General features: G+C 44.9%; 1 protein-coding gene across 1 annotated transcript in view; it reads left to right on the forward strand.

Moving 5' to 3' along the window:
• TRIM55 (tripartite motif containing 55) overlaps positions 1 to 13,397 on the forward strand; it is a 234,433-nt gene that overhangs the window by 67,200 nt on the left and 153,836 nt on the right. The gene's annotated exons all lie outside the window — the stretch shown is intronic.

The raw sequence follows: 13,397 nt of genomic DNA on the forward strand, positions 1-13,397 counted from the left end.
TACACAGTAAAATATCGATATTTGCAGATGATACAAAACTATGTAAAGCAGTTAATACAAGAGAAGATAGTATTCTGCTACAGATGGATCTGGATAAGTTGGAAACTTGGGCTGAAAGGTGGCAGATGAGGTTTAACAATGATAAATGTAAGGTTATACACATGGGAAGAAGGAATCAATATCACCATTACACACTGAATGGGAAACCACTGGGTAAATCTGACAGGGAGAAGGACTTGGGGATCCTAGTTAATGATAAACTTACCTGGAGCAGCCAGTGCCAGGCAGCAGCTGCCAAGGCAAACAGGATCATGGGGTGCATTAAAAGAGGTCTGGATACACATGATGAGAGCATTATACTGCCTCTGTACAAATCCCTAGTTAGACCGCACATGGAGTACTGTGTCCAGTTTTGGGCACCGGTGCTCAGGAAGGATATAATGGAACTAGAGAGAGTACAAAGGAGGGCAACAAAATTAATAAAGGGGATGGGAGAACTACAATACCCAGATAGATTAGCGAAATTAGGATTATTTAGTCTAGAAAAAAGATGACTGAGGGGCGATCTAATAACCATGTATAAGTATATAAGGGGACAATACAAATATCTCGCTGAGGATCTGTTTATACCAAGGAAGGTGACGGGCACAAGGGGGCATTCTTTGCGTCTGGAGGACAGAAGGTTTTTCCACCAACATAGAAGAGGATTCTTTACAGTTAGGGCAGTGAGAATCTGGAATTGCTTGCCTGAGGAGGTGGTGATGGCGAACTCAGTCGAGGGGTTCAAGAGAGGCCTGGATGTCTTCCTGGAGCAGAACAATATTGTATCATACAATTATTAGGTTCTGAAGAAGGACGTAGATCTGGGGATTTATTATGATGGAATATAGGCTGAACTGGATGGACAAATGTCATTTTTCGGCCTTACTAACTATGTTACTATGTATGTTACATGGGTGAACTTGCCAAGCCAAGGGTTAGGTGTTCCAGAGACTGGTGCTTTTTTTAAAGACAGCCCAGTTAACCCAAAAAAGGCCATTTGCAACATTTGCCATGCCAGCATCAGCAGGGGCAGTACAACTACCAGCTTGATCACCACCAGCATGCTCAGGCACATGCAAGCATAGCACCCAACAACTTGGGCCGAACGTCAGGGTCCAGAAACAGTGTCTGCGGGTGACACTACTGCCTCTTCCCCTGGTCTACGGGCACACCAATCCCTTGTCCATGATGTAGGCAAAGGTGCCTCCCATCCCGCAACTGTGGTTGCACACTTGCAACCACCATCAGCAACCATGTCCACGTTCTTGTCCCAGCGCAACATTCAGTTTTCCCTGTCTCAATCCATGGAATGCAAGCATAAATACGCAGCCACTCACCCACAGGCCACAATGCTAAACGAATATATTTCTAGACTGCTTGCCCTGGAAATGTTGCCATTTAGATTTGTGGAATATGGAACCTTTCCACAACCTCATGGCGGCTGTCCCTCAGTACTCGGTCCCCAGCTGCCACTATTTATTCTGGTGTGCCATCCCCACCTTACACAAGCACTTTTCCCTTAACATCAGCCGTGCTCTGATCAACTTAGGTCCACTTAAGCATGGACACCTGGACAAGTGCTTGTGGCCAGGTATGCTACATTTCCCCAAGGGCACACTGGGTGAACATTGTGGGAGCCAGGACCCAGTCACACCCTGGGACAGAACATGTTCTACTGCCCCGAGGATTGCAGGCCCTGGTTCAATCAGGTTTGCCCCCAGCTTTTACACCAGTTACTGCACCTCCTCCTAGTCACCATCAATCTCACAAATGTCAACATCAGTCTCAAACTGGAAGCACTGCAGTACTGCCTCGGCCAATTGGCAACAAACTGTGCAGAAGCTAATCTGCTTAGGTGGCAAACCACACACCACCACGGAGTTGTTGAAAGGTCTAACAGACTGATCTGTGGCTATCGCCCATGAACCTACAATCAGGCATGGTCATGTGTGACAATGGCCGTAACCTGGCATCAGCTCTGAAGCTTGGTAACCTCGCACACATACCATGTCTGGCCCACATGCTCAACTTAGTGGTTCAGTGTTTTCTCAAAATCTTCCCACATCTGCTTGATCTACTTGTGAAAGTACAACATGTGTGTGACCATTTTTGCAAGTCGGCTACAACTGCAGCTGCCCTAGCAGTGCTGCAGCAGCATTTTCAACTTCCAGCTCACCGACAAATGTGCAATGTCACTACACATTGGCAGTCGACGTTACATATATTGGCATGGTTTGTGAGCAGCAGAGGGCAGTAGGTGATTACAAGCTACACCATGCACATTTGTATTCCGGTCAGCCTCTGCACATAAGAGCTGATCAGTGGGCATGGATGTCTGACATCTGAGCGGTTCTCAAAAACTTTGAGGACTTGACCAAGACGGTGAGCGGTGATGATGCCATAATAAGCATCACCATCCCGCTTCTCTGTCTACTGAAATGCTTGCTGCTCACAATTAAAGAGGAGTCCTTGCAGGTGGAGCAAGTTGAGACGGAGCAAGAAACTATACTGAGTGATACTACACAGCCCAGCCTCATCTCATCTTCTCAACGCGTATTAGGTGATATTGAGAGGAGGAGGAGGAGGGACAGGAACTGGTTGTCTGTGCTCCAGACTGTAGTATCCACATCACTTTCATCCCACCTGTTCAGAATGGATGGCCTGAAGATGAGGAAGAGAGGGAGGGAGGATGAGGAGGATGAGAAGGACGAAGAGGACAACATAGACAGTCGACCTCTTGGAGGGGACAGGGAAGTCTTGGCTCTTGGCAGTCTGGCACACACGACTGAATTTATGTTCTGCTGACTTTCCTGTGACTCTCGCTTGCATGCATTTTGGTGAACATTAATTACTGGTTGGTCATCCTTTAGACCCACGTTAAAAGGAGAACTTTATATCTCTCCTTCCCGTGGTGGAGAGGTCTAATAAAATGTTGCAGTACCAGAAGGCCCTGGGTGGAGAATTATCAAAAAAATTCCCATCTGACAACGCTGACACAGAGGTCACAGTTCCTTGGAGAACCAAGGAGTGGAAATTAGTGAGACATACACCAGATGAAGCAGAGGCATGGGAACACTCTCAAAGGTCTGGGACAGTTTTATGAGACCCTCTCAGCGCCCATGCCCTGATGCGCAGGGTACTCTGACAAGGAGGGAAAAATTTTGGAAGATGCTGAAAGAGTACCTTGCTGACCCTACCAGCATCCTCCATGGTTCCTCTGTGCCTTACAACTATTGGGTATCCAAGCTAGACATGAGGCAAAAACTTTCTCTCTACACCTTGGAGGCCCTGGCCTTCCCTGCCACCGTTTTGTCAGAGTGAGTTTTTAGTGCTGCCGGGGGCTATTATAGCCAATAGGCGCATCCGCCTGTCAACTGAAAAGGCTGATAGGCTGACCTGTTATGAAAGGCAATTCAGAATCACAATGGACATGGAGGTCAGAGCACATACAGTGATCTGACAATAACCCAAAATAATAGAACGAGCTCTGAGACGTGGGAACTCTGCAGACCGCAATCCCTAATCCTATCAAACCACACTAAAGGTAGCCGTGGAGCGCTCCTGACCAGAACCTAGGCGCCTCGTCACAGCCTGAGAAACTAGCTAGTCCTGAAGATAGAAAAATAAGCCTACCTTGCCTCAGAGAAATTCCCCAAAGGAAAAGGCAGCCCCCCACATATAATGACTGTGAGTAAGATGAAAACACAAACATAGAGATGAAACAGATTTAGCAAAGTGAGGCCCGACTAGCTGAACAGAACGAGGATAGGGAAGATAACTTTGCGGTCAGCACAAAAACCTATAAATAACCACGCAGAGGGGACAAAAAGACCCTCCGCACCGACTAACGGTACGGAGGTGGTCCCTCTGCGTCTCAGAGCTTCCAGCAGGCGAGAAAAACCAATAAAGCAAGCTGGACTGAAAAATAGCAACAAAATAACATAAGCAAAACTTAGCTTTGCAGAGCAGCAGGCCACAGGAATGATCCAGGGAAAAAACAAGTCCTACACTGGAACATTGACAGGAAGCATGGATCAAAGCATCAGGTGGAGTTAAGTAGAGAAGAAGCCAACGAGCTCACCAGATCACCTGAGGGAGGAAACTCAGAAGCTGCAGTACCACTTTCCTCCACAAACGGAAGATCCCAGAGAGAATCAGCCGAAGTACCACTTGTGACCACAGGAGTGAACTCTGCCACAGAATTCACAACAGTACCCCCCCTTGAGGAGGGGTCACCGAACCCTCACCAGAGCCCCCAGGCCGACCAGGATGAGCCACATGAAAGGCACGAACAAGATCGGGAGCATGGACATCAGAAGCAAAAACCCAGGAATTATCTTCCTGAGCATAACCCTTTCATTTAACCAGATACTGGAGTTTCCGTCTTGAAACACGAGAATCCAAAATCTTCTCCACAATATACTCCAATTCCCCCTTCACCAAAACCGGGGCAGGAGGCTCAACAGATGGAACCATAGGTGCCACGTATCTCCGCAACAATGACCTATGGAATACGTTATGTATGGAAAAAGAATCTGGAAGGGTCAGACGAAAAGACACAGGATTAAGAACCTCAGAAATCCTATACGGACCAATAAAACGAGGTTTAAACTTAGGAGAGGAAACCTTCATAGGAATATGACGAGAAGATAACCAAACCAGATCCCCAACACGAAGTCGGGGACCCACACGGCATCTGCGATTAGCGAAAAGTTGAGCCTTCTCCTGGGACAAGGTCAAATTGTCCACTACCTGAGTCCAAATCTGCTGCAACCTGTCCACCACAGTATCCACACCAGGACAGTCCGAAGACTCAACCTGTCCAGAAGAGAAACGAGGATGGAACCCAGAATTGCAGAAAAACGGTGAAACCAAGGTAGCCGAGCTGGCCCGATTATTAAGGGCGAACTCAGCCAAAGGCAAAAAGGACACCCAGTCATCCTGATCAGCAGAAACAAAGCACCTCAGATATGTTTCCAAGGTCTGATTGGTTCGCTCGGTCTGGCCATTAGTCTGAGGATGGAAAGCCGAGGAAAAAGACAAGTCAATGCCCATCCTACCACAAAAGGCTCGCCAAAACCTCGAAACAAACTGGGAACCTCTGTCAGAAACAATATTCTCTGGAATGCCATGCAAACGAACCACATGCTGGAAGAACAAAGGCACCAAATCAGAGGAGGAAGGCAATTTAGACAAGGGTACCAGATGGACCATCTAAGAAAAGCGATCACAGACCACCCAAATGACTGACATCTTTTGAGAAACGGGAAGGTCAGAAATAAAATCCATAGAGATATGTGTCCAAGGCCTCTTCGGGACCGGCAAGGGCAAAAGCAACCCACTGGCACGAGAACAGCAGGGCTTAGCCCGAGCACAAATCCCACAGGACTGCACAAAAGTACGCACATCCCGCGACAGAGAGGGCCACCAAAAGGATCTAGCCACTAACTCTCTGGTACCAAAGATTCCAGGATGACCAGCCAACACCGAACAATGAAGTTCAGAGATAACTCTATTTGTCCACCTATCAGGGACAAACAGTTTCTCCGCTGGGCAACGATCAGGTTTATTAGCCTGAAATTTTTGCAGCACCCGCCGCAAATCAGGGGAGATGGCAGACACAATTACTCCCTCCTTGAGGATACCCGCCGGCTCAGACAAACCCGGAGAGTCGGGCACAAAACTCCTAGACAGAGCATCCGCCTTCACATTTTTAGAGCCCGGAAGGTACGAAATCACAAAGTCAAAACGGGCAAAAAACAACGACCAACGAGCTTGTCTAGGATTCAAGCGCTTGGCAGACTCGAGATAAGTCAAGTTCTTATGATCAGTCAATACCACCACGCGATGCTTAGCTCCTTCAAGCCAATGACGCCACTCCTCGAATGCCCACTTCATGGCCAGCAACTCTCGGTTGCCCACATCATAATTTCGCTCAGCAGGCGAAAACTTCCTGGAAAAGAAAGCGCATGGTTTCATCACTGAGCAACCAGAACCTCTCTGTGACAAAACAGCCCCTGCTCCAATCTCAGAAGCATCAACCTCGACCTGGAACGGAAGAGAAACATCTGGTTGACACAACACAGGGGCAGAAGAAAAACGACGCTTCAACTCTTGAAAAGCTTCCACAGCAGCAGAAGACCAATTGACCACATCAGCACCCTTCTTGGTCAAATCGGTCAATGGTTTAGCAATACTAGAAAAATTGCAGATGAAGCGACGATAAAAATTAGCAAAGCCCAGGAACTTTTGCAGACTTTTCAGAGATGTCGGCTGAGTCCAATCATGGATGGCTTGGACCTTAACAGGATCCATCTCGATAGTAGAAGGGGAAAAGATGAACCCCAAAAATGAAACCTTCTGCACACCAAAGAGACACTTTGATCCCTTCACAAACAAAGAATTAGCACGCAGGACCTGAAAAACCGTTCTGACCTGCTTCACATGAGACTCCCAATCATCCGAGAAGATCAAAATGTCATCCAAGTACACAATCAGGAATTTATCCAGGTACTCTCGGAAGATGTCATGCATAAAGGACTGAAACACTGATGGAGCATTGGCAAGTCCGAACGGCATCACGAGATACTCAAAATGACCCTCGGGCGTATTAAATGCAGTTTTCCATTCATCGCCTTGCTTAATTCGCACCAGATTATACGCACCACGAAGATCTATCTTTGTGAACCAACTAGCCCCGTTAATCCGAGCAAACAGATCAGATAACAATGGCAAGGGGTACTGAAATTTAACCGTGATCTTATTAAGAAGGCGGTAATCTATACAAGGTCTCAGCGAACCATCCTTCTTGGCTACAAAAAAGAACCCTGCTCCTAATGGCGACGATGACGGGCGAATATGCCCCTTCCCCAGGGATTCCTTCACATAACTGCGCATAGCGGTGTGCTCAGGCACGGACAAATTAAACAATCGACCTTTTGGGAATTTACTACCAGGAATCAAATTGATAGCACAATCACAATCCCTATGCGGAGGTAGGGTATTGGACTTGGGCTCATCAAATACATCCCGGTAATCAGACAAGAACTCTGGGACCTCAGAAGGGGTGGATGACGAAATTGACAGGAATGGAACATCACCATGTACCCCCTGACAACCCCAGCTGGACACCGACATGGATTTCCAATCTAATACTGGATTATGGGCTTGTAGCCATGGCAACCCCAACACGACTACATCATGCAGATTATGCAACACCAGAAAGCGAATAACCTCCTGATGTGCAGGAGCCATGCACATGGTCAGCTGGGTCCAGTATTGAGGCTTATTCTTGGCCAAAGGCGTAGCATCAATTCCTCTCAATGGAATAGGACACTGCAAGGGCTCCAAGAAAAACCCACAACGCTTAGCATATTCCAAGTCCATCAAATTCAGGGCAGCGCCTGAATCCACAAATGCCATGACAGAATACGATGACAAAGAGCAGATCAAGGTAATGGACAGAAGAAATTTTGACTGTACAGTACCAATGGTGGCAGACCTAGCGAACCGCTTAGAGCGCTTAGGACAATCAGAGATAGCATGAGTGGAATCACCACAGTAGAAACACAGACCATTCAGACGTCTATGTTCTTGCCGTTCAACTCTGGTCAAGGTCCTATCACACTGCATAGGCTCAGGTTTAAGCTCAGGTAATACCGCCAAATGGTGCACAGATTTACGCTCACGCAAGCGTCGACCGATCTGAATGGCCAAAGACATAGACTCATTCAAACCAGCAGGCATAGGAAATCCCACCATGACATCCTTAAGGGCTTCAGAGAGACCCTTTCTGAATATTGCTGCCAGCGCAGATTCATTCCATTGAGTGAGCACTGACCACTTTCTAAATTTCTGACAATATACCTCTATCTCATCCTGAGCCTGACAAAGAGCCAGCAAATTTTTTTCTGCCTGATCCACTGAATTAGGCTCATCGTACAGCAACCCAAGCGCCAGGAAAAACGCATCGATATTACTCAATGCAGGATCTCCTGGCGCAAGAGAAAACGCCCAGTCCTGAGGGTCGCCGCGCAAAAAAGAAATGACGATCCTAACCTGTTGAATTGGGTCACCAGAAGAGCGAGGTTTCAAAGCCAGAAATAGTTTACAATTATTTTTGAAACTCAGAAATTTAGTTCTATCTCCAAAAAACAAATCTGGAATAGGAATTCTCGGCTCTAACAAAGAATTCTGAACCACAAAATCTTGAATATTTTGAACTCTTGCCGTGAGCTGATCCACACATGAAGACAGACCTTTAATGTCCATTGCTACACCTGTGTCCTGAACCACCCAAATGTCTAGGGGAAAAAAAAGACAAAACACAGTGCAAAGAAAAAAAAATGGTCTCAGAACTTCTTTTTTCCCTCTATTGAGAATCATTAGCACTTTTTGGCTTCCTGTACTGTTATGAAAGGCAATTCAGAATCACAATGGACATGGAGGTCTGAGCACATACAGTGATCTGACAATAACCCAAAATAATAGAACGAGCTCTGAGACGTGGGAACTCTGCAGACCGCAATCCCTAATCCTATCAAACCACACTAAAGGTAGCCGTGGAGCGCTCCTGACCAGAACCTAGGCGCCTCGTCACAGCCTGAGAAACTAGCTAGTCCTGAAGGTAGAAAAATAAGCCTACCTTGCCTCAGAGAAATTCCCCAAAGGAAAAGGCAGCCCCCCACATATAATGACTGTGAGTAAGATGAAAACACAAACATAGAGATGAAACAGATTTAGCAAAGTGAGGCCCGACTAGCTGAACAGAACGAGGATAGGGAAGATAACTTTGCGGTCAGCACAAAAACCTATAAATAACCACGCAGAGGGGACAAAAAGACCCTCTGCACCGACTAACGGTACGGAGGTGGTCCCTCTGCATCTCAGAGCTTCCAGCAGGCGAGAAAAACCAATAAAGCAAGCTGGACTGAAAAATAGCAACAAAATAACATAAGCAAAACTTAGCTTTGCAGAGCAGCAGGCCACAGGAATGATCCAGGGAAAAAACAAGTCCTACACTGGAACATTGACAGGAAGCATGGATCAAAGCATCAGGTGGAGTTAAGTAGAGAAGAAGCCAACGAGCTCACCAGATCACCTGAGGGAGGAAACTCAGAAGCTGCAGTACCACTTTCCTCCACAAACGGAAGATCCCAGAGAGAATCAGCCGAAGTACCACTTGTGACCACAGGAGTGAACTCTGCCACAGAATTCACAACACTGACCCTTATCAAAATGGACAAGGGCTGGATTGGGCCGGTCATCTGTACTCCCCCAGATAATAGCAGTGGAACATAAACGCAAATCTTTTTTTTTCTGGTCTATTCGCATGCACCCCTTATCACCCAAACATTGGTATACGCTTCAGGATATTGCTTTTTTGTGTCACCCTCCGCCACCACATCAGAAGGATCATCACTCTGCCCTCACTATAAATATTTTACGGGTGTTTACGATGCCCGCATTAACAATTTTTAGAGACCTACTTCTAACATTCTTTGATACATATGTATACCCCCTGGGGGTAAATGTTTTTCAGTCCATACACTTAGTGCATGGGCATTACCAGCCTAGGATACCTACTCCTTAATAATGGGGCAAAAATGTTTTCTGAGGCCCTCCACTACATCTCATTAAAGGGGTATTGAAGTGCCTCCTTCTAATTTTTGGCATCCCTTGCACCTAGTGCATATGCTTTAACAGTATAGGAGACACACTCCTTAGTGATGGGAAAAAATTATTTTCTGTGGATCCATCTTCTAGCTGAGGTAAAAAAAAAAAGTAAACCGAAAGAACTGATGGGTTATATTAGTATATGATCCAGTGCCTTATTGTGTGCTGTCAGGTGGTTGTCACATAGGAAGTTCTCATACTGCATATAGGATTTCACAGCTGGGACAGGAGAGTTTACACAGTAAGCACAGAAGATCTTGGTCTCCTTCATTTCAGGCTGAGTACATGTGAAATGCTCAACTATATTCCCCTGTCTTTGATGCTGCTATATTAAATTAATTGCTTTTTTTCAGGGCTAATTCAAACAGATTCTATTCTGTTATAATAATACCACTCTTATATGCAATTCGTCTATGGTGAGGTATTGCAGTAGTTATACAGTCATGGCCAGAAGTTTTGAGAATGACACCAAAATTATATTTTCACATGATCTGCTGCCCTCTGGTTTTTATTAGTGTTTGTCTGATGTTTATATCACATACAGAAATATAATTGCAATCATATTCTGAGTACCAATAGGTAATATTGACAGTTAGAATGAGTTAATGCAGCAAGTCAATATTTGCAGTGTTGACCCTTCTTCTTCAAGACCTCTGCAATTCTCCCTGGCATGCTCTCAATCAACTTCTGGACCAAATCCTGACTGATAGCAGTCCATTCTTGCATAATCAATGCTTGCATTTTGCCAGAATTTGTTGGTTTTTGTTTGTCCACCCGTCTCTTGATGATTGACCACAAGTTCTCAATGGGATTAAGATCTGGGGAGTTTCCAGGCCATGGACCCAAAATCTCTATGTTTTGTTCCATGAGCCATTTAGTTATCACCTTTGCTTTATGGTAAGGTGCTCCATCATGCTGGAAAAGGCATTGTTGGGCGCCAAACTGCTCTTGGACGGTTGGGAGAAGTTGCTCTTGGAGGACATTCTGGTACCATTCTTTATTCGTGGCTGTGTTTTTAGGCAAGACTGTGAGTGAGCCGATTCCCTTGGCTGAGAAGCAACCCCACACATGAATGGTTTCAGGATGCTTTACAGTTGGCATGAGACAAGACTGGTGGTAGCGCTCACCTCTTCTTCTCCAAATAAGCTGTTTTCCAGATGTCCCAAACAATCGAAAAGGGGATTCATCAGAGAAAATGACTTTGCCCCAGTCCTCAGCAGTCCACTCCCTGTACCTTTTGCAGAATATCAGTCGGTCCCTGATGTTTTTTCTGGAGAGAAGTGGCTTCTTTGCTGCCCTCCTTGAAACCAGGCCTTGCTCAAAGAGTCTCCACCTCACAGTGCGTGCAGAAGCACTCACACCAGCCTGCTGCCATTCCTGAGCAAGCTCGGCACTGCTGGTAGTCCGATCCCGCAGCTGAAACAGTTTTAAGATAGGGTCCTGGCGCTTGCTGGTCTTTCTTGGGCGCCCTGGAGCCTTTTTGACAACAATGGAAGCTCTCTCCTTGAAGTTCTTGATGATGCAATAGATTGTTGACTGAGGTGCAATCTTTGTAGCTGCGATACTCTTCCCTGTTAGGCCATTTTTGTGCAGTGCAATGATGGCTGCACGTGTTTCTTTAGAGATAACAATGGTTAACTGAAGAGAAACAATGATACCAAGCACCAGCCTCCTTTTAAAGTGTCCAGTGATGTCATTCTTACTTAATCATGACTGATTGATAGCCAGCCCTGTCCTCATCAACACCCACACTTGTGTTAATGGATCAATCACTAAAACGATGTTAGCTGCTCCTTTTAAGGCAGGACTGGAATGATGTTGAAATGTGTTTTGGGGGTTAAAGTTCATTTTCTGGGCAAATATTGACTTTGCAAGTACAGTAATTGCTGTTAAGCTGATCACTCTGACATTCAGGAGTATATGCAAATTGCGATTAGAAAAAATGAAGCAGTAGACTTTGGAAAAATTAATATTTGTCTCATTCTCAAAACTTTTGGCCATGACTGTAGTGTATGACAGACATCTAGTCAAGGGATTTTTGCTTTATAAATTGTAAGCCTTGCTGCTGTTTTTTTCCATGCACTGATTGACCAATTCATGTTTTTTACATTCATCTGTACTCAGAAATTCATCAAATCTGACAATGCAACTTGCATTATTCCAGTTTCTTACTGCCACAAACAAGAAAAAAAATTTCAAGGCCTATTTAAATTCCTTTTTTATTCAACAATGGTACTGCTCTTATCTGCAATTCATCAAAAGGGAGGTGGGGCAGTAGGAATAGCGTATGACAGGCATTTAGTCGGGGATTATTGCTTTATAAATTGTAAGACTTGCTGCTGTTTTTTTCCTTGCACTCATTGACTGATTCATGTTTTTTATGATCATCTGTACTCAGAAATTCATCAGAGCTGGCAGTGTTAGTTGCTTTACTCATTTAAGAAAACTCGGTAATGTTCACCTACCACCATAGTTAAAATATTATAAGCAAGAACACAAAGTTTCCATATTGCTGTTGTAGCCAAACATTTTTTTTTGCCTGTTCAGGATACACTGAAAAATGTTACATGCTTGTGTAGTGTTACAATTAATAATACCATAAAAAACTAAAGGATTAATTTTTTTCTTATAAAAAAAGACAGTGTGACTAGACATATAAGAATGAGTCCTAGCACATGGAACAAATGATCTAAAAATCTTACAAGTTGTGTCTTAATAAGTTAATATTGTGTAGTCTACATTTTTAAGCTTTTCTTTGTATATGATTATGCTTATTTGTTTTAACTATAGATATTCTTTTGCATTTGTTTTAAAAAAAATTTCTAGTTTGGACAACCCTCCTTCAAGATTTGAGCCTCTTAGGGTATGTGCACACATAGTTTGGAGCTCTGCGGATTTTTCCGCAGCAGATTTGAAAAATCCGCAGGTAAAAGGCACTGCGTTTTACCTGGGGATTTACTGCGGATTTTGTGCGGATTCCACCTGCGGTTTTACACCTGCGGATTCCTATTATGGAGCAGGTGTAAACCGCTGTGGAATCTGCACAAAGAATTGACATACTGCGGAATGTAAACTGATCAGCTGCGGATCCGCAGCAAATTCCGCAACGTGTGCACATAGCCTCAGAGTTAAAATGATTGTGGCCTGCCCTGCTGCCAAGAGTTTTCATGATTAGCTCTTATCACTAAGTGGAATTGCAAAGTATGGGGTAGATAAACTATTGTGCTGCTTTTGCCAATATGCTCAAAATAGGCAACGTGCTTAAAGATGCAATGAACAGCATTTGGTCCATCAGACTGCCACATAGAAAACTTTGAATCATCACGTCAAAGAACATGTTTCTATGGCTCCAGATTCCAGTGGAGCTGTGCTTTACATCACTTCATCTGACGATTGGCATTGTGCTGAGAAATGTAAGGTTGCATGCATCTACCATGGAAGCCCATGCCAACAGGTTCCTGGCGGGGGCACAGTTTTTGTGCTGATGTTAACGAACTCCCATCAAAGTTTTTATCCTCTTAATATATTGAAATCATCATATGATATAGCAATGTGTACTTACAATTGCTAATTTTGCTTTTCTGTCCAGTTAATTCTTCTGTTTTTCATTAAATACTGACTAGCCGAATCCTGCTAAGGCTGGTTTCACATTTGCGGATGGAGGTGCTGTGGAGGGCTGC

The sequence above is a fragment of the Ranitomeya imitator genome, chromosome 6, assembly GCF_032444005.1.
Source record: "Ranitomeya imitator isolate aRanImi1 chromosome 6, aRanImi1.pri, whole genome shotgun sequence".
Taxonomy (NCBI): Eukaryota; Metazoa; Chordata; class Amphibia; order Anura; family Dendrobatidae; genus Ranitomeya; species Ranitomeya imitator.